This window comes from Bombyx mandarina, chromosome A1, assembly GCF_030267445.1.
Source record: "Bombyx mandarina strain Sakado chromosome A1, ASM3026744v2".
In the NCBI taxonomy this organism is placed as follows: Eukaryota; Metazoa; Arthropoda; class Insecta; order Lepidoptera; family Bombycidae; genus Bombyx; species Bombyx mandarina.
This window is the reverse complement of record NC_143234.1, coordinates 22,128,679-22,149,534: the sequence shown is the minus strand read 5'-3', so window position 1 is coordinate 22,149,534 and position 20,856 is coordinate 22,128,679. Positions and strand designations below refer to the sequence as shown.

General features: G+C 40.1%; 1 long non-coding RNA gene across 1 annotated transcript in view; it reads right to left on the bottom strand.

Moving 5' to 3' along the window:
• Nucleotides 1-20,856, bottom strand: part of LOC149499645 (uncharacterized) — a 280,521-nt gene that overhangs the window by 55,820 nt on the left and 203,845 nt on the right. The window lies entirely within an intron of this gene.

Below are 20,856 nucleotides of genomic sequence, written 5' to 3'. Positions count from 1 at the left end.
CTCCTTTCGGAGGTATGAAGAGAGGGCCCTATGGTCGCCCGGCGTTGCGACCTTTATCTGAATCCTTTATGGGTGTAATTAATTTTGTTTGCCTGAAGGGCCTGGGATACTCGATTCCACGCTGTCTTCTCTTGAAGTATCAGCGGGGGCGGGGCAGCTACTTTAGGAGCGGGCGCGGGCTTGGGACGCGGCGGTGGGGTTACGCGGCGCGCGGAGTCCGACTCCGGTGTAACTACTACCTTCGGTCGAGAGGCGGGCGCGGATTTCGTTTGTTTTGTTGTGGAGCTCCGGGACTCCACGACGCGAGTACGTTTTTTACCGCGGGTAACCGTTTGGAACCCATCCGAGGTTCCGGGCTGAGGGCTGGGCGCGGATTCAAAGTCCATCTCCGATTCGGTATCGGAGCCTGAACTATTAGAGACAGAGCTATTAGAGACGATCGAGGTCGCGACGGACGAAGTCAGTGAGGCTGACGCAATAGACGCGGGCGCGGGGGTGGGGGTAGCGCTAGGCGCTTCGTGAGTCGCATCGTCGGAACGTGCGCTCGAACTTAACGCGGCGGCGGGGGGCGCGCGGCGTGCCTCCGAGGCACGGTTGAAATACGCGGCGACGGACGCGGGTGGGGAGGGATTGCCACGAGAGGCCCTATAGCTGAGATACTCGGCCCTAATTGACGGGTACCTATCCCGGAGGAACCCGACAATGTCCCTAGCACTATCACTGTCACACACAAAATCTTCGCTCATCTTCGGTCTTCTTGCCCGGGGGGGGGCGGCCCCGGGACTTTTGTTGAACTCGCCGAAAGGCGAGGCCCCGGATAGGATTTGTAACCCCCCTGTGCTGCAGGACAGCAAGGAGCAGGGGGGGGGGGGAATGCCTATGCCGTGAAAACGGCAATCGGCGGGGAAAAGGAAAGGAACCCGCTCGGGCTGTATAATGCTACAGCAGGCAGAATCGCGAGCGGGGGTCTAGTCTTGAAAAAGACTGTTGTTTTGGGAAGGGTTAGGAAATCGCTAGCCTGTGAGTGCCACAGGAAGCCTGATCGTAGCGATTGGTTTTGCCTTGAAAAAGGCAGTTGGTAAAGGGTGGGTTCGCGGTTACAACACTTTAGCGCACAAAAATGGACTCCGATACGCAGATCGCAAGCAACCAACGGATCGGAACGTCCGCACTACCGAATTGTAAGCACGATGTATTCACGGTCACTACACTGTCGAGCACAGCTGTGAGTTCAGAGACGCAGCTCGCAAGCGGGCCACGGATCGGAAAGCACGTCCGCGCACGACCGAGTCGTGAGCGAGAATGTGCTTTTTTTGATTGTTTTTTGAATGTAAATTGTGTTTTGGTGTGCAATAAAGTGTATTCTCTCTCTCTCTCTCTCTCTCCCTTCCCATACCAATATGAGTTAACTTTGACGCGATCGAGAAGTTAAAAAAACTCCCACTAAGCACACCGAACTGATGACCACGACCACTCTGCTAATAGAGCTAAAACGACTAAGAAGAATCAACGCTCTATATATTTCGTTTCAAGTTAGATGTTTGGAAGATTTTCAATAAGAAACCTTTGTAATAGGTATGCATATACGGGATTTAGTGACGGTATCATTTTATTTAAATTGAAACACGTACAGGGTGTAATTTTGCAAGGCTGCACAAAGATATAGTGGTGGGAGGACGTTTTGTGACCCAACACGTGTAGGTGTCCCCACCCCGCTTATTTTTTCCTTGATGCGTTTCGGTTTGAAGGGTGGGGCAGCCGTTGTACTGAAAAAACGGAGACTTTAGAACTCACGGTAGGTAGCGGCATTTACGTTGTCGATATCTATAGGCTCCACTAATACCAGGTAGGTCGTGAGCACGGCCAACAATTTCAGCAATAAATAAAAAAAAAATTGTACACTCTGTAGTTTAGACAAAAAAATAGCAATCTTGGATATAAATAATGTCGAAGACGGTCATTAGTTTGGTAGCTAAACGAAACGCAGCACGATTTCAGAGAGATGGCAGCACGATTGCGGTATCGTCGGAACTCTGCTAACTTCGTGCTACGACAGAGCCTAACCGATGGAGGCGCGTACACTTACCAACCAGCCTTCTTGAAGAGCGCTGCCTCCGTCCTAAGAACTGTCATTCGTTTGCTAACGCCAGGAGAAAATTTCTAAATTGTTCTAAGACAACAAACGTGATTGGTGTACTCAATATTTCTCTTAGCTCGATCACCCCGTTCGCCCCAACGATGTCTGAAGATGGTGTTAATAATGTGGCTTTTTTTTTTTATTCCTTAGATGGGTGGACGAGCTCACAGCCCACCTGGTGTTAAGTGGTTACTGGAGCCCATAGACATATACAACTTAAATGCGCCACCCACCTTGAGATATAAGTTTTAAGGTCTCAAGTATAGTTACAACGGCTGCCCCACCCTTCAAACCGAAACGCATTACTGCTTCACGGCAGAAATAGGCAGGGTAGTGGTACCTGCCCGCGCGGACTCACAAGAGGTCCTAGCACCAGTGAGAACCTACGATGTCTGAAGATGGTGTTAATAATGTGGCTTCTCTGACAAATAAATAAATATCAATTAAGTCGGAGCTCTATCTAAAAAAAATACTTTTATACAACTGTTTATACGTGAACAATTTACGGACAGATTTATATTTTTTATTATTTTCAGAGACGATATTGTGGTCCCCACCCCGTATAAAAGGGATAGTGCGGTGCACTATGCATCCGGATTTACGAGTCGGTGTAAATCTCGTCTTAGCCGGTTATCCGGCAGGGCGCACCGGAATTGAACATTACTATAAAGAGGCTTTGCTTCTTAGCCGTGGGAATAATAGTGATACTTTACTGTACTGAAAATTATTTAAAATTGAAAATTGAATTTTACACTAGAAATTTTGTTTCAAATTTAAATATTATTATAAACATTTTGGCATATGACGTAACAAACTGAAGTGTATACTAAGCATCGGATAGTGAATTTAAGTGGCACAATCAAATGATTCACTTATCCGTATCACATAAAGCCAAAGTCGTAATGTAGGCACGTACGACAAAGCTATAATAAAAAAAAAGTAACGCAAGATTCGATCGTATTAAATATTTTCTTCTTAGCCAAGAACCTCTGATTCCTTTTTTTTTTAAGTGATTTTATGACCTGGTAACTGAGACCTTTAAGTCATGTCTTATTTTAATTTATATTCATATTTTTATGAAAAATGATATTATGGAGTGAAATGAAATGCAGATGATTAATTTGAGACATTAATCAACTGGGATGAAATTAAATGAAATGAAATGGGATGAAATATAATCTCAGTAAAATGGTGGTCATTTACTAAGGTTTTTTCCGTGGACTTTTTGGAGGATCCCGAGAAGTTACGTCCAGCAGCTTTGTTTCATTTTCCCACATTTGTGCACTTTCACAGATATTAAACAGTTAATAAACCGTCATTATTACACATTTAAGTCCGAAGAAACACTAAATAGACAAAATAAAACAAATCACACAACTTCACTCCTCGCGTTCCCGCCAAAAAGTCCACCTCTGATTGCTACACACTAAAGTGATACTACCTACCAAATATTTTTTTAGTCTTAAAAACACGAATTACCTACACAAAAATGAGCCTTTGCCTGTACAAGGCTGAGCTCATATAAAATTCATTTGTGTTGTCCGCAACGCGCCCCCGAAACTCACTATTACAAAATAACCGTTTTAATAGACGAAAGCGAGTGTAATACGAACCTAGGCATTTTCTCAACCGACACTGAAGCTCATACACGAAGCTAGGGCTGCCAATCGAGTGAAATTAGTTATTTATTAAAATACTAGTGGACCTGGCGAACTTTGTTCCGCCACACGGTTTGTTTCAAACACATCAACCGGTCAACTTCAAAATTCTACTATAATTAACCATAGAGTATATTACGTTTAGCTGTTAGTTGCGTTTTGTTATTACATATCAGTTGCGTTTTGTTATACCACGTTTTATGTCGCGTCCCACGGGAACGTGATAAAAAGTATCCTATGTCCTTCTCCTGGTTTTAAGCTACCTTCTCACAAATTTTCAGCCAAATCAGTTCAGCCGTTCCTGAGTTATAAATAGTGTAACTAACACGACTTTCTTTTATATATATAGATTTATTCACTTGACAAGGTTGGCACACAGAATATCGGCAAATCTTATGTCAAGATTGATATTTATGGCATCTTTACAGATTTAAAGCCTTGCTTCATTCACTTTATTCAGATGTGATCGGTTTAAGAGTTTTATTTATTTATTTGCTTAGATGGCTAGACGAGCTCACACCTGGTGGTTACTGGAGCCCATAAGCATATACAACGCAAATGCGCCACCCAGCTTGAGATATAAGTTCTAAGGTCTCAGTATAGTTAGTTACAACGGCTGCCTCACCCTTCAAACCGAAACGCAGTACTGCTTCACGGCAGAAATAGGCGGGGTGGTGAAACTTACCCGTGCGGACTCACAAGAGGTCCTACCACCAGTAATTACGTAAATTATAATTTTGCGGGTCTGATTTTTATACACGATGTTATTCCTTCACTGTGGAAGTTAATCGTGAACATTTGTTAAGTACGTATTTCATTAGAAAAATTGGTACCCGCCTACGGGATTTGAACACCGATGCATTGCTATATACGAATGCACAGGACGACTTATCCTTTAGGCCACGGTGACTTATGTCGACGACGATGTAATAATATTAATAAAAAATGTTTTTGTTTGTGCCATCCAGTAAGTAAAGTAGTTAAGCGTAGAGCGTGCTCTGAGCCCGCATTAGTTGGTACCGCCACCTTACCTATATTTGCCGTCTAAGCAATTCTTCTGTCTAAATAATACAAACAAAAACGACAATAAAAAAATAATCCACATATACAATACAATAATCAACTATTCCTATTTCCTTGTTGATACATGTAGGTGTGGGTCTAAATGAAATACTCTTTTCTAGGGTTTCACAATAATTTTTATTTAATTCTTAGAGAGCACTTTGAACACGTCTTACTCCTAATGGCGGCGTCGTGCGAGAGAGCGAACTAGAGCTACATCCGTCCCTTTCACACATCATGTGTTCAGAATCTTTCACTCGTTCAGAAATGTTTTACAATAATTAGAAATGTTAGTAATAATTAAATAATTAAATCCTACATACATTATAGTGTTGGGTTACGGAGTGTGGTTGGTAAACTTGCAAAATATACTACAGTTTTATTCATGTTTCATTTCACTATTAAGAGAAAATGCTTTCTCCATACCTAATAATCCTAAATATATTTATACCATACGATTTATCTTGACTTGAAAATAATGAATACTTAATAATACGTATTTTTCTTCTTCTAATCAATCGCTTCACTCTTCACAGAGTATGTAACACTTCATGTAGTGTTGGAGGGGGCAAACTTTTTTTTTCTATTGCTTAAATGAGTGGATGAGCTCATGGAGAGCATAGACCCCGTAAATGGAGCCATCCAGCTTGAGACATGAGCTCAGTAGTAATTAACGTTAGGTTAATTACTTAACGGTAGGCAGCAGTTTGGCTCTGCGCCTGGCAATAAAAAAAAATAACAGTACAACGGTCGCCCCACCCTTCAAACCGAAACGCATTACTGCTTCACAACAGAAACAGGCAGGGTGATGGTACCTACCCGTGCGTACTTACAACGTTTTTAACATATAATGCGGTAACGGTATTTCGGCGCGGCTACAAGCGCCGTGATCATGAATAGGCTGAAGACTGCGGATAGGATGTTAGGACAAATCTGTCTACCCTTCTAGACCGTTTTTTTTGGTAACTACTAAAACTCGGTGACACGCGTGAGTGTATAACGTAAAATACGAGATTTTCTATCTAGTTTTCATCGTTTTTCTATGGGTGGTCTTGTTGTCATTTGACCGTATTAAAAATGCGAGGCATCCCTGCGTATAGGCGGAATTATTACTCACTGCGGTTCAAGGCTTACGATTACAGGCTATTGAAAACTACACACGGTGTGGGCTTTTCATCTTTGCGGCTTACGTTTCACGCTTTTATTCGAGTGCTGGGAAATTAACGAGGTGTCCTTACCGATCGGTGTTAGGGTTGGTGCGAGCATCGCTAAAAAGAGGATCAATAGTCTTCAAATAAATTGGACCGCGCAATAAAGTCTATTTATTTATTTATTTGGGAAACCGACAGTACACATTTTTATTTTTTATGATTGAGAGCTTACTGATGGCCCTGAGGTTTTTCCAGTTTCACAAGGACAGGTGGGCGAAGCAAGGGCTCAGCCAAAAGGGGCGGGATTTGCTAACAGCTACCCGAGCGCCTCCAAGGGAGACCTAACAATTCAAGAGTAGTTGCTTCGCGAATGAATCTACTACCGGATCGGAATCGCGACCCGCTGAGAAGATCCGGCGGGAAACTCAACGGGCTGATGCTTAGGTAAGGTTGCACGTCGAACTCCTAACCTAAGCATCAGCCCGTTGAGTTTCTGCTCTATAATCCTACTAATATTATAAACGTGAAAGCTCGCAAGAATGTATTATTTTGTAATTTAAACTAAATTAATTTTGATGAAACTTTACAATAATATAGCTGACATATCAGAATAACACACAGGCTATAATTTTTAAAGATATAATGTCAATTACCCAAAATATAACAATAGACAACCCAAAATATGTGTCAAGTAAGAAAAAATGTGGCGTCTCATTTTCATAATCAATAATAAATTAAATGTTCCAGAATCGAAGTGAGGCCGAGTCGCTAGTACATGACTTAGGTAAACAAAAACCAAACAAGTTTCCACTATCAACATCACATAATGACTTGATTGCGTTTCTATCGGCTTGGTGTTGTTGTGACCATGTTAGCTATTTAGAATGCTTTTCTTGGAGTGGAGGGCTCGCAAAGGCTGTTCCAGTTTCACCAAGACGGGGCAAGCACGGGGTCAGCCAGGAGGGGTCGAATTTGCTGCTTTATTTTTATTGCTTATATGGGCGGACGAGCTCACAGTCCACCTGGTGTTAAGTGGTTACTGGAGCCCTTAGACATCTACAATGTAAATGCGCCACCCACCTTGAGATATAACTTCTAAGGTCTCAGCATAGTTACAGCGGCTGCCCGACCCTTCAAACCGAAACGCATTACTGCTTCACGGCAGAAATAGGCAAGGTGATGGTACCTACCCGCGCGAACTCACAAGAAGCCCTACCAGCAGTAAAAAAGCCTTCGATGGAGGCCTATCAGCTCAAGGGCAGATGCTTCGTGAATGAATTTAGTACCGTTTCGGAAACGCGATCTATTGAAACGACCTGGTGATGTTTATGGGTTAGGTTCCATATCGAATTCGCGTTCGACGAAAACGGTGATAATCTAGAACACATAAGCTAACAAAACAACCTTATACCAGTATAATAATGACTAAAGAAAACGAAATTAAAAAATAAATAAAAAATAAACACAAGATCCTACCCCTCCGGAAGACGGTTAAAAAGCATAATAAATACGCATTGTTGGTTTTGAGCGCTGCGTAGGTATATTTAAATACAAAACGAATTCGATTCCCCCACTCCTACTTGCCGGCGATGTTAATGAAAACAGGTGAAATTTTCTCACAACGCAATGTGTTAAGTAATTAAGCCCATTTCGCGCGGGCCACTAAACATATTCACGATATTGATATAGCGCGTTCGAAACTATTTTACGTAATCTTTAGATTTTTTTTTTTGCTTAGATGGATGGACGAGCTCACAGCCCACCTGATGTTAAGTGGTTACTGGAGCCCATAGACATCCACAACGTAAATGCGCCACCCACCTCGAGATATAAGTTCTAAGGTCTCAAGTATAGTTACAACGGCTGGCCCACCCTTCAAACCGAAACGCATTACTGCTTCACGGCAGAAATAGGCAGGGCCGTGGTACCTACCCGTGCGGACTCACAAGAGGTCCTACCACCAGTGATTTATTAAAACCTTTTTTTTCCCCTACTTTTTCTAGTAACCTCAAGCGGTTATTCTAAATTTACCGAACTGGTAGGTGAGATCGCGGGGCTCAAACCAGGAGTGTTGCTAGCACTGGCCCTAGCAAGAGCAGTGATTCGCAGAACTTAGCTCCGGATCGGAAACCCGACCTACTGAGAATATCCGGCGAGAAACTCAGTGGGCTGTGTCTGTGCGTTAATTATAAGTAGTATATAGTATAAGTAATAAATAATAAGGACGGTAGCCGGATAAAATAATAAAAAAAATTAATTAATTAATATTTTCTTCGGTTTTAAAAAGTTGTAGAAACAATTAAAACTGCTTTTACAATTTAATTTTGTGTTTTCTAATATTATTATTTTATTTTAGAAGCTTTCTAACACTGTTGGCCTCACGGACAACTAACGTCAACATGTGAATATTGTGTTCAATATCATATGATATATATGATAAATATGTTGATTTGAATATGATGCGTGTCGTAGATGACATAATGATAAAAAAACCAAGAGATATTACCGTAAAAAGTAGTTTTAATTAATTGAAAATTCATGAAATTTACATCAAACCTTAGATGGGAAGGCTACAACTATAAGGTCTAGAAATATGTAAAAGCCTTTACCTTAGAGCTAAAATATGTATATTAAATGACTCATATTTTAGCATGTGGCGCATGTTCGTTACTAGTTCATACGCGAAGAAATATCACGCAAGTTTTTTGTTACAATCTCCTTGGAATGAAAGTCAGATGTGTCTAGACATCATATAAAGTTAACAGAGAATTCATTAACTACATCGTTGATCTTATTTACAGTACAGCCATCCGTCAATGCCGTGGTCCTAAGACGGGTATTTATTTTTAAAGGATTCTTATAATGCGATTGAGTTTTCGACTTCACATCTCAAGAGAGCTAGACGCATTCATAAATTATCTGGCGCAAAACGAATACTTAGCAAAAAAAACTTTATTTTGTGGTATTTATTCTATTACTGAATATGTCTATAATTATATACATGTATGATTGTATTATTATTCTATTACCGCCAATTTATGTCACCGACTATTATTTGTTTTCTATGCTTACTCTGTACGTATGGTGTTAAATAAAGAGTTATTAGGTATATAAGTGCCAGTAGTTTCATATCACGTGTCCGCCCCCCACGTGAATCTGATGGTCGATTCGGACGTATGGTTGGAACTTCAGGGGGCTTATTATTATTATTATGTATGAGGAAAGATCGAAGCTTCTTCGCGTGGCACGTTCCTAGATCGTATATCGCGTTGATATGATCGATGTTGAGAGCCTAAGCCGAAGCCTAAGTCTAAGCCGAGCTATGAACTTGAAACTTTGACAATTGACACCGTTTGTGTTTCAAGTGTTCTTGGAAGGATTTTTCGATCAGAAGGCAGCGGTTTGGCTGTTCACCGCCCTTTGTTACATCCGTAAGGGCTAATGACTACTTAGTATCTGGGTCATATGCTAGTAAGTATACAGTAGTGAAAAATAAAATGTACGGTTTTATAGAAGTCCGGCATTTTCGAAGTAAAACGCACGAATTAAAAAAAAAAACATTATGTAGGCGTTTTTAAATATTTTTGCCTATATAAAGTAAGAAGTTAGGGGTTGAAAGTTAGTCTCGTGTTGTCCGTATCCAGTGCATTTTTGTTTTTTTTTTTTTCCTACCTATGCTGGTAGCCTTGAGAGGCTATTCCAGCGTAACCTTAACTAGTAGGTGAGCTCACGGGGCTCGAACCTGACGACGTTGCTAACACGAACCCTAGCAAGAGCCGTGTTTCGCAGAATCTACAACCGGATCGGAAACGCGACCCACTGAGAAGATCTGGCGAGAAACTCAGTGGTTCAGTGGTATTTTACAAGTTGTCTATTCGGTTAGTTTAGTGAGAGTTTTTTAACGTTCTCGATAGCGTAAAAGTTAACTCAAATTTGTATGAATTTGGAAGGCTTTTTTTTATTTATTGCTCAGATGGGTGGATGAGCTCACAGCCCACCTGGTGTTAATTGGTTATTGGAGCCCATAGACGTCTACAACGTAAATGCGTCACCCACCTTGAGATATGGCTGCCGCACCCTTCAAACCGAAATGCATTACTGCCTCACGGCAGAAATAGGCAGGGCGGTGGTGCCTACCCGCGCGGACTTAGAAGAGGTCCTACCACCAGTAAAAATTTCTGCCTACGTTTGTCGCTAGGGGCGCTTTTCCAACCGCATACAAATTTGAGTTAACTTTTACGGTGTCGAGAACGTTAAAAAACTCGCACTAAGCACACAGTTTGTGGGAGGCGAACCTACACTCTGTTCTATGAGCAATGTGAGTGACAGTTCACTGCCCACTATATTCTTCGGACCCTGCGAACTATATTAATCACCATAGTTTTTCTCTAAATCTAGAAACAGTGAAAACTAAAATTCTTAAGTTATTACCATGAAGTTCCGTTGCATTCTCTGAAGATAAATACCGAAAACGGCCCATGTCAAGCAAAATTATTAGTGCAGTATTTTATAATATTATTAAATAAAGCCCTTTTTCTATTTCCATTTTATCAGACAGACGTCCACTGCTGGTCATGGGCCCCCCGCAAGCCTCGCCACAAAGATTGGTCCTGGGCTGTCTGCATCCAGCGGATCCCCGCGAACCTCAATCTATCTATCTATATATATAAAAACTAGCGACCCGCCCTCGCTTCGCTTCGGAAACATTAAAACACACATGTAACCAAAAAAAAAAAATAAAAAAAAGTAGCCTATGTTCATCAGGGACAATGTCGGCTTCTAATGGCAAAAGAATTTTTCAAATCGGTCCAGTAGTTTAGGAGCCTATTCGAAACAAACAAACAAATCTTTCCTCTTTATAATATTAGTATAGATGAATTGCTGTTCGTTAGTCTCGCTAAAACTCGAGAACGGCTGGACCGATTTGACTAATTTTGGTCTTGAATTAATTGTGGAAGTCCAGAGAAGGTTTAAAAGGTAGATAAATATGAAAAAGCTCGGAATTAAATATATTTTGTTTTTCCTTTGATGTGTCCCCCGTCGGATGAATTCATTTTGTTTGTTTTACGTATATTTTATACAAAAGTGTAGGTCTTTTATTTATCGATTGAGGCACTACGAAGTCTGCCGGGTCAGCTAGTAGTCAATAATTATACCCGGATACCGATTCTAATGGCCACAACACTTCGAGTTGTACTGCAAACCGAAAGCCGTACAAGAACAGAGATCCGACTGTGTTCGAGTCGGCTCAAATAGAATTTAATTTTCTATTTAGATGTGAATGTGGTTATTTAATATTTATTGTACCTAGGGGCCTCTATGTTTACATTTATACCAACGGCAACGGGTTACGAGTTTTAAGGGAGCATAGATTTTTGAGTTCAGTCAATTTCCTAGTAAAAAATAAACGGAACGACAATTACTTACTATCCGCTATTGGGGTTATAAACTTAAGGGGGTCATTGGAACAAGTCTCCAGTTTATTAATAGGCTTCCCACAACAGGTAGGCAGCGGCTTGGCTCTGCCCCTGGCATTGCTGAAGTCCATGGGCGACGGTAACCACTCACCATCAGGTGGGCCGTATGCTCGTCTGCCTACAAGGGCAATAATAAAAAAAAAAACCGCAACTCGCTATGACCCTGCTAAGGTCACACGTATATGTGCCGCGAAGCTAACACGTATTCCGTCTGGAGAGCGAGATAGCCGTGATTTCAATACAACTAAGTAATCTCGTGTTCATATTGCATTTTTGTCGAGGTCAGTGCCTACAAAAAAAAAAAACAAAAAAGCCTTCCTTTGACTCACCTTATTGTCTTTCCTATTATATGTAACAGCTGTACCCGACCGCTTCGCTGGGCATTTAAAATTAACATTATTATTTTTCACCCCCCAAAGATTCTCATCATTAACGACCCCTGCAACTGGTGTGGTGAGTCCAACACTCATATAAATATTAGCCTATCCATTAAGTACATATATTTTCTACATGGATACCAAGTTTCAAGTCAATCGGATGCATGGTTCAGTAGTTATAACGGAACATCCGCTAAAACCACTGTAGATTTATATATTAGTATAGACTAGTGGCCCCGCAGTAGTCGAAATTCGACTATAGTTAATTGAAATTATAAGTTTAAACATTATTATGGTTGTCAAACAATCAATCAATTAAACAATTATAATATAATCACAGTATTCACCAAAACTGCACTATAGATAAATAATATTAAAGACAAACAATATTAAATCTATTTTCAATTCGACCACAGACTTTAAACAATAACAAAAGTTTCCCAATTGACACTAAACAGAGTATATTTTTATGTATGTGTTGTGTCAAATACATGATAGTGTGTGTAATGTTTTCTTTATTGATTTAATTAAAGTATCTTTTATGCATTATTTAAAAAAAAAATAGCATTGTGCACTCCTTCTCTATGTTCTTTATAAGTGTGAGAAATTTCATACTCCTCCGTCCGCGCAATTTTCGTAAAAAGGGGTACAAAGTTTTTGCTTCACGTATAGATATATATATATATATATATATAGATAATATATGTAGTACATGTAAAAAAAGATAAAACCTACAATAATGTGATGGTTAAATTGTACCCCATTTATCTGTGATGATAGTTTATTCTATACAATTGTATTCGTACAATGCAAGGTGATTTACGCATACGGAGGCTCACCACGAAACCGGGAGATAAATACACCTCGAACCGATTACCCGGCCCATTACCGACTGTTTAGAACCGGACATTACTCGCTTTATCCGGTTCATAACAGGTTATGTTGCGTCGCCAGCACATGGGCCCGGGTAATTGGATTTGTTAATGTGTTAATTCAATTAAACTGGTTATTGCTGTTATTGGAATGGCCGTTTCGGTTTCCAAGCTGTTCGCTGATGGAACGTGTTCGTAAACATATTTCAGTGGACAATTGTTGGAATGCGTACATTCGTGCAATTATAATTACAATTATTATTATTTATTTTTTATTGCCGTGCATACGGCCCGCTTCATGGTGAGTGGTTACCGTCGCCCATGGACTTCAGCAATGCAAGGGACAGAGCCAAGCCGCTGCCTACCGTATATTCAGCCAGACTCTATATTTGTTTTTTTTTTTTTTTTCCCTACCTATGCTGATAGCCTTGAGAGGCTATTTCAGCTTCACCCTAACGTTAGTAGGTGAGCTCGCGGGGCTCAACCGGAGAGTTGCTAACACTGACCCTAGCAAGAGCAGTGCTTCGCAGAATCTACCACCGGATCGGAAACGCGACCCACTGAGAAGATCCGGCGAGAAACTCAGTGGGCTGTGTCTATGGGTTAGTTCGCTCGTCGAGCCCTTCGTCGCAAGCGACGGGTTCGACGAGGACGGTGACCGGTGCTTGTGGCACCGTTAATGGATCAGGAGGATCCGTAATGACGTGCTTTGGGCGACGTCGACGGTTTACCATTCGGTCTACTGGGTCGGGTATGTAATTTCCAGCGGCTACGATGAGAGGGTTCTCATGTCGCTCTATATTTGTATGGAACTTTTGCTTGTTTATACTAAGAACGTATCCATTTTATAGGGTACTAGCGACCCGCCCTCGCTTCGCTTCGGAAACTGTAATTTATTATTGATTTCTCCGCTATTTAATGGACGTTATTATACATATAAACCTTCCTCTTCAATCACTCTATCTATCAAAAAAAACCGCATCAAAATCCGTTGCGTAGTTTTAAAGATTTAAGCATACATAAGGATATAGGGACAGAGAAAGCGATTTTGTTTTATAATATGTAGTGAAGTCAATTATTATAGTATAGTACATCACAGCATAAACAATTAGGGAGTAATAAATTTTTTTTTTTTGTACACACAAAAAAGAAGACTTAGTACAGAGTAATAGAAATCTCTTCCAGCAGACCTGCGAAAGGATTATGAGAATGATAATTAAAAGTGATGAGTGTGTGTAGAACAGCTAAAATAACAAATACAACATGATATACAAATTATAGTAATGCACATACACATAGCAAATATTGTTAAACTTGAATACAAAATATTATAAGTAACACAATATATACGAAGAGTATGAACAATGATCATTCGGTTGATGAAAGATAGAATTGTTTGACCTTGTATTTAAAAACAGAAACAGACTTGCAAACTCAATTTAAGAAATAGCCGTTTTTCTTTTAAGAACTAGTTTTTTTTTTAATTAGCCGTCGTACACATTTCCAATCTTTGAGGCCCAGAAATAATTTGCCTCCAATAAGCCGAGAGCCGAACTGAGAGATCTTATCTAGAAGTTACGTGATACGGCGTGCGATACGTTTTGCATGCGCGATGCATAATGTTGCATAATACCGCCATAAAGATGCCGTCGCGTCGGGTCGCTTCTAAAGTCTTCCGGTCATTCGTTACACGGCTGCGTATCACCTTTTTTTTTATTGCTTAGATTGGTGGACTAGCTCACAGCCCACCTGGTGTTAAGTGGTTACTGGAGCCCATAGACATCTACAACGTAAATGCGCCACCCATCTTGAGATATAAGTTCTAAGGTCTCAAGTAGAGTTCATCCATACTACCTGGAGCCACTGCGGTCATCCACAGTGCGTTTCTCGATCGCATCTCGGCGATCTTTTTTGCCACGTACCATCCGGCTGTGGAATGAGCTCCCCTCCACGTTGTTTCCCGAGAGCTATGACATGTCCTTCTTCAAACGAGGCTTGTGGAGAGTATTAAGCGGTAGACAGCGGCTTGACTCTGCCCCTGGCATTGCTGAAGTCCATGGGTGACGGTAACCACTCACCATCAGGTGGGCCTTATGCTCGTCTGCCTACAAGGGCAATAAAAAAAAAAGTATATTTACAGTTACAACGGCTGCCCTACCCTTCCAACCGAAACGCATTACTGCTTCACGCCAGAAGTAAGCAGGGTGGTGGTCCAGTATGGTCCAGTATGTCTCTCCAGACTACTCTGTTCAGGGCTTTCTCCTTCCAGTTCCTGACACCGATAGCTTTGAGTTCGTGCTCTATGCCATCCAACCATCGGAGTTTGGGTCTGCCACGACTTCTGCGGCCCTCTGGTTTGCCATAGAGCAGTTGTCTTGGCATTCTGGTATTCTCCATTCGAACCACAATATGTCCTGCCCATCGTAGGCGTCCAATTTTTATAGTTCGTTGTGATTATACTGAGTGAGAACTTATATCTCAAGGTGTGTGGCGGCATTTACGTTGTAGATGTACCATGCACCCACACCAGGTGGGCCCTAAGCTCCTCTACCCACCTAAGCACTAAAAAAATTGAGAATAATTACACTACGGTGTCACGTTCCGTTGCACCAACCGCCGAGAGTTCAGAAGCGGCCTAAATGTGTAGTGAGGCGAAAGCGGGAAGGTAACGACTTACGGAATGTTATTTCACTACTATTTATTTTATAGAATTACTAACTGTACCCGTCCGCTTCGCTGGGCATTCGTCCACATTCAGCAGTGCTTACTGTCGAGTATTTTCCTCAAACCTAGCTTAAAGTAGGACATGTCAGTAATGCATCAACCCTTCAGCCGGAACTCACGACTGCTTCACGGCAGAATCTGTAAGAGGTATTTCAGTTACACTAATTTTAAAATATCTGCGTTGCTTTTCCTTACGCGATGTTTGTTGAAGTCAAACTATGAAGAGTTTCCAATGATATCACAACATTACTCAGAAGATATAACCAGGCTGATTAAGTTATTAATATATTCGTAACTGTCTACCGAAATAACCAATAAGGCACAAATATGCTAATAAAGAATATGACTCTCCTATTTTGAATTCAATCAACGGTTTTACTTTGTTATTTCAACGCAAAAACTATTTGTAACAAGAATTGTCCATTTTGATTGGATCGTTTATTCCCGGGGACTCGGCTGTAGGAGCCTAAAGGACGTGTAGTCATTGATGAGCGAAGCGTTTTTCAGTGGTCAAAATCAGAAAATTAGTTGAGCGAAATACCAATAAATTCTATGAAACATACTGTGTATATACTAAACATGATCATAGAAATTAATCGTTGCCTAAAATCCTATGTGACAATGTCACCCTTGTTTTTTCTTTACATGGATTAGGTTTCTATGGAGTTATAGACCGGTCTACAGTTTTGTGTGCTGACCACAGATCAGTGCTGTACTGTTGCTATGTGAAGTATGTTTCAAACCTTTTTTTGGAGCTGTTTAAAATTCCTGACTCCTATTCATGAGCTGTGGCAGTAAAGAAGGTAAGTTCTGTGATTGAACAATCCAGAGCCTTGACAAATATAAAATTGGTGGAGGTCGACTTCACTATACCGAGACCTTAGAACTTATATCTCAAGGTGGTTGGCGCATTTACGTTGTTGATGTCTATGGGCTCCAGTAACCACTTAACATCAGTCCATACACCTAAGCATTATAAAAAAACGAGATAATGATTCGCCGGTGGTTAGTTACATGAGAGACTTATCAGCCCGCAGGATCTCAGAAGCCCGCTAGGAATGAGCTGCTATTTTACAGCGCTTTCATTTTTGCACCCTCGAACATTTCTCGGGAAGATAGTGCACTGTTTTCTGTTTTATGGTCGTCGTGGCCTAACGGATAAGATGTTCGGTGCATTCGTGTTGAAGCGATGCACCGGTGTTCGAATCCCGCAGGCGGGTACCAATTTTTCTAATGAAATACGTACTCAACAAATGTTCACGATTGACTTCCACGGTGAAGGAATAACATCGTGTAGTAAAAATTAAAACCCGCAAAATTATAATTTGCGTAATTACTGGTGGTAGGACCTCTTGTGAGTCCGCACGGGTAGGTACCACCGCCCCGCCTATTTCTGCCGTGAAGCAGTAATGCGTTTCGGTTTGAAGGGTGGGGCAGCCGTTGTGACTATATGAGACCTTAGAACTATATCTCAAGGTGTGTGGCGCATTTACGTTGTAGATGTCTATGGGCTCCAGTAACCACTTAACATCAGGTGGGCTGTGAGCTCGTCCACACAGCAAAGCAATAAAAAAAAAAAAAAAAAAAAAAATCTAGCTGAGGTCGAGAGTCGTGGCTATAATGGGCCAAGCTGTTTATTGCCAATAAATCTCTGAATTTTAGTAAATTTAATTTTAAATCTGTTAAAGCTTACTTTAATGTATTATAAAAAGTAACAATAAAAATCTGTATTATTATTCGCCGAGCTTAGCACCATGATGTCGGCCTAAAGCCACATACTTGTCAAACTTGCGGCACGAAAACTTTTCCCAAAGGATCTTTCATTAGACGAGAAAAGTTACGGAACACTTCTGTCGAACTATGCCACTTCTGTTTAATGTTTTAATCTGTTGTTTTAACATTTGTATCATTAAAACCGATGGCTCTGAGAATATTGTCAGTGATTACTGATTGGTGGTGCTGTGAGACCGCACGGGTAGACACCACTTTCTGCCTATTTCAGCGCTAAGCATTCATGCGGTTAGATGTAAAAGGTAGGTTAGGCCTCATGAGATAAAATTGAGATTTCGACCTCTTGTCTCGTGTTTGGTGGTGGCATCCACATTCTAATAACTAAGGCCCCAGTAACTAATTACTTATACCCACCCTATGGACCGTGACATCTAGGCAATAGAAAAGGTATAGACAAAACTTTACAAATAACATTATTAAAGCAATTTTAGCCAAAGCTAGACGCGACCGTGCAAGAAGTTTTAAACACGTTTGTGAAGCAAACATAGCAAATTCCAAAATAAAATCTAAACGAAAAGTCATTTTATACGTTCGTTGTTATATTCTGTTGGAGATCGGCCGCGAATGGAAGACGTTTCAATTTATACTCTTGTATCTATTTCTATGGAAGAATCGCATGGAGCTATTCTAGGGAGTGGACGTGGTAATATATGCATTTTTAGGAATACAGTCATACACCCACCACCTCTTGTAACAAAAGCTTTACACGCAAAATCTGTGACATTACCACTGCTTCAAATTGCTGCGAATATTATGACCACGTTTAAAAACGCTAAATAAAAATACACACTCACTCCCGAAATTGGTAGTCTTGCTCCAAATCGAGTTACATAATCGCCAACAGCATTCGGCTTCGCAATCACCATCATCGAAGAATTGTCGAGTGATGATGACGTACGGTAAGATGTAGAGCTGAAATGTACGCCCACCGAAGGAAGCTTTTATTATTATTATTTTTATTGCTTAGATGCGTGGACGAGCTCACAGCCCACCTGGTGTTAAGTGGTTACTGAAGCCCATATACATCGACAACGCAAATTCACCTCCACCTTGAGATATAAGTTCTAAGGCCTCAGTATAGTAACAACGGCTGCCCCACCCTTCAAACCGAAATGCATTACATCTTCACGGCAGACATAGGCAGCGTGGTGGTACCTACCCGTGTGGATTCACAAGAGGTCCCACCACCAGTAATGTGCTGGCTATAGCTTAGCTATACTATACGCTATACTATAGTATAGCCAAGCTATAGTATAGCTTAGCTAGCACAAGACAGTGCACGATCTTATCTATTCCTCATCACACAATCCCCAATTTGTATTTGTGTGCCTTAAAACCGAACATCGTGAATTTCGGACGCGGTATTATTGTAAAAGTATAGATAATGTAATCTAGAAACTAATTCGTTACCTTCTTCTTTGTCGGTACCACTCTTGAGGAGTGGCCGTGATCATCACTTCAGGTGTTGGTGGCAAGCTTCACAAAACACCGCCATTCTACTCTGATGACCTCTCTCGTCGTGCATTCCTGTATTGATGATGAGTTACTTTACTCGTTTTAAATCGTCACCGCAGTTCCAAAGCATCATAATGTTAATGTCCGTATCCACCTTAAAATACCAGGTCAAAATCTCTATTGTCTTTTTTGATGGCCAATTGTCAATGCTATCTATCAGTATCACACATTAGTACCTAATAGTAAAAAAACTAGCAAAAGCAACTTTTTAATGGCAAGTCAGACTAAATATTAAAATGTGTATTTCTTACCCTGCTGATATTCGTCAAGATATTAGACGGAATTGAGAAAATTGTATTGTCATCTGCCCTTGATAAGTGTGCAATTTTTTTAAAATAAAAAACGAATGTCTTCTAGTTAGTTGAAATTACGTAGAAGCATTCTGAGGTATAAACAAAGGTGAAGCTAATAAAAGCATGCTAAAAATAGCTCGCTCTTTTCTATATGGAAACATTTTCTGAGCCCATTGACACCATAAAAATGCGGCTACCAGCTTGGCGACAGGAAGACATAGATCAAGACTGTCTTAGTCTTGCAACCTGACATAATCCTCTGAGAGAGAAACAGGTAACTAATATGACGATATACAAACACAGGCTTATAACATAACCAATAATCTAAAACTCCCGATACATAACTATGATTTTATAAAATTAATACGTGAAGCAAAAACTTTGTATCCCTTTTTACGAAAATTGCGCGGACGGAGGAGTATGAAATTTTCCACACTTATAGAAAATATAGAGAAGAAGTGCACAATGCTAATTTTTTTTTTAAATAATGCTTAAAATATACTTTAAATCAATACAGAAAACATTACACACACTACATACCATGTATTTGACGCACACACGCATATTTATTGTCAAGCTTTTGTTCTTGACGTCTATTGTCAAATTAAGATTAAATATTGTTTGTCTTTGTTAATATTTTTTATAGTGTAGTCTTGGCGAAATTTGTAATTATAGAAGTATAAAATACAATCATAATAGTGTACAAACTTACAATTCCAATTAATTATAGTCGAATTTCGACTACTGCGGGACCTCTAGTATAATTAATAACGTAGACCATTTTCGCGAGAATTATAATACACTAGCGGCCCGCTTCGGCTTCACTCGGGTCTATAACAAAAATTTCAAGATAAAAAAATATAATACACACACATTAACCCTTAACATTAACATTAACCCTTATATTTGCATCAGGTCTCTAAAAAGAGATAATTATTAAGATAGTTTGAATACATTTTGTTTAACAAACTTTTATTTTCATTTAAATAATATTTGTTTTTATCTATTTTTTTATTATTTTTATATTATAATTTTTCTAATTTTCGTAAAAAGCTCATAAATACAAAACAAAAGCCATTGAGTCTATTGAGTCAGAGCTTCCTTTTACTGGCTGAGCCCTTGCTCTGTCTGAGCCCTTGCTCGCCCACCTGTCCTTGTGAAACTGGAAAGGCCTCCGGGGCATCAGTAAACTTACAATTATAAAAAAGCTACCCTGTAAACGATATTTGAATATTTTTTTTATTAAATAAATGAACACTTATTGTGGCATAACTATAATAGTCAGACATATGCTGTCGCTACACTTTTTGTTAATAAACACTTGTTCTACAAAGTCGTAGTACATTATTTTATTCTATCATCAATAGTTTTCGCAGGGCACGCGATGTAAAGAATACTTTAGGTAATTTTTTACACCTGGCGTTACATTACTGGAGTTTTAGTAAGGATCTCTAACTTTTTTCAAAAAATATTATAGCCTATGTCGCTCGGAAATTTTGTAGCTCCTAAAAGTGAAAGAATTTTTCAAATCGGTTCAATAGTTTCGAAGCCTATTCAAAACAAACAAACAAACAAATCTTTCCTCTTTATAATATTAGTATACCTATAGATACAGACCGTATTTAATTAATTTAATTGGACGTCAAGCTAGTATGAGCAAATAACAAATTTTTTATGTGTTTTTAATTGTGAACTATTCGGGAAATCGTCATAACCATAATAACTGGTGGTAGGATCTGTTGTGAGTCCGCACGGGTAGGTACTACCACCCGCCTCTTTCTGCCGTGAAGCAGTAATGC